Below are 2492 nucleotides of genomic sequence, written 5' to 3' on the forward strand. Positions count from 1 at the left end.
CAGAAAAGCATTTGTGTGTGTGTGTGTAAAAATTTTTCTTAGTATGTGGTTTGGGTCCAATCTTGACCAAATCTTTTCAGTCACTAGGCAACCCTTCATCTGCAATTTATTTAGAGGTCACCAAACTTCCCAAAATCACATGCCAAATGTTTGTCCCTATGCACATTTATTTGAAGGTCACAGCTTTCGAAGATTATCAATGGGACCTCTGATCCAAGCAAATTAAGTACAACATGAAGTTCATGGGCATCCCCTGGACTGCTATCCCCAGGATCCCTACTTTCCCTGTTTCCTTGGAGACGGCTTCAGTACTCTGTTCTCCCAGTATGACTGGCCGGTGGCAATGATCTCCTTACTGTTAATGACTGTGTGGGTGTGTTTTCTTCACTAATGTAGCCAGTCTCAAAACCCTGTATTGTTGTCCTGTTCAGATGTTAGTTCCAGTAATTGATTACTTTCCGTTCTCTCCAGAATGTTCTCATTCTGGTTTATTTAAACTTTCCCTGGGTTTTAAGTAAACTCTGCTTGTTTTAGAATGCAACATAGAAGCCATTGGGCAGAATTCTTCAGGATGTTTTCCCACAGCTAATATTTAAAAACCACAAGGTATAGTCTTATTTTAAAATGAACTATTTGTTTCTGAATTATAGTGCCTGCTACAGTTCAAGACCATTTAGACATGTTTAGCTTTGGCTAGCACTGCTCATACCTTGGCAGGAAACAAAAATAGGCCTTTAATGTCTTCATGGCCGTTACCCTTCTAACAAACTTATCTGCCTTTTCTAAAATAAATCACATTTGAGAACTCTCCGGTGTCACCTTGCAGTATAAGTGGATTTATTTCAGACTCTAGGGTTTAAGCTCTAGTGAGTTTTAGAAAATAATTACTTTACCGCCATTCTGGCTCATATCCCAGGAATACTGGCATTCTGTAATGACACTATTATAAATTATCTTGCTACAGCTTTCAGGGACCCCTTCCATTAGTCTCATTATGAACTCGTCCCTAGCAATGATCATGACCTACAAATCCATAAGCCGGTGCTTGGATCACAGGTTTCTTACTAGGAGAGTTGCCCATGGACTTGTGCTAATCATTTTTTTTCTTGGTGGCGCTAAGGTGTTAGGTCACTGAATTTATGTTATAGATGGCCGAGGGAGCACTTGCTTCGTGTAACACAGTAGTCTCCGAGTTTAGTTTGCATCCTGCTCACCTGGAGGCCATGCTGAAATGAAGATCTCAGGAACTTATTTCCAGAGTCTTAGATTTCGTTGGAATCTAACAGGGACTTCAAGTTTACAGGTCTACTGAACTCCAAGACTGTAGGGCCGTGAAAGGCAGCCTGGTTCCTGGTTGAGCTAAGGCTAGAAACCCCGGTGACCCTAAAGGGACAGAAGGCGTTTCGCCACTCTCCTGGATGAGACCTCAGCCCTCCATAAATCTGTGGCCATCATTCACGTAAGGGCAATGCCCCAAGTCCCTCCACAGGTAGAGGATATGACCTGTGGTCATGTAGCCTCAAGACAGATCTCCATTTTAATGAGGTACCTAAAGGGCTGGAGGACTTAGCCAATAAACTCTCCTTCCCAGGCACTCCTCCCTGCAAAAGGTATTTAACCTCAGGCCCGCCCTGAGAAGTGGGGTACGGCTTTACTCATCCACTTTCCGCCATGACAATAAATGTCTTAAAACCATGGACTGTCTCTTTTTATTTGGATCCACCGTGGGGAGCAATGGAGAAGGCTTTTGCCCTTTAGGGCGCTGCCTTCTAATCACCTGGCTTTCTGCTCTCCCAGTCACTGAGAAGCCAAGGACTCATCCCCGCAGGAACAGTCCAAGCCCCCATTTTTCCTCTCGGCCCCAGGTTATATCCAGCCCAAGGGCCCCTACTTCGTTCTCAGCTCTTCCATGACATTCAGTGGCTCCTGGGTGTCCGAGAACCTGAGAACCAGACGGCCGCTCCCCCACCCCTGGAACGGTGTTCTGCGGCTTCCCCAAAGCCTGACACCCGTCCAGCGATATGTAAGCAAGGGTAAGCGCAAACTCCCATGTCCTGCCTCCCTGAGCCCTGTGGCAGAACAACAGACTTGAAACCATTAACCCCACACAAGACAATAATGGTTTTATTGGGTGATAAGCCTTAGTCTTGGGAAGCACTGATAGACGGTTTTGATTTTTACTTGTCCTGGGTAGGACAGAAGTAGATCATACAATAAGAGTCTCGGTCTCTAGTGGTACACGCCTTTAATCCCAGCACTCGGGAGGCAGAGGCAGGCGGATTTCTGAGTTCGAGGCCAGACTGGTCTACAAAGTGAGATCCAGGACAGACAGAGCTATACAGAGAAACCCTGACTCAAAAAACAACGAAACAAAACAAAATAAAACAAAACAAAAAGAGTCTCAGTCTCATAGAGGATGTGAGGTTATTTGCATAAATAACAGTGCTGTGCCCTTAGGCTTGAACAGAAGAAAGGAGATGGAACAGAACACG

The sequence above is a fragment of the Mus caroli genome, unplaced genomic scaffold (assembly GCF_978045245.1).
Source record: "Mus caroli unplaced genomic scaffold, Mus_caroli_1 scaffold_2, whole genome shotgun sequence".
Lineage (NCBI taxonomy): Eukaryota > Metazoa > Chordata > Mammalia > Rodentia > Muridae > Mus > Mus caroli.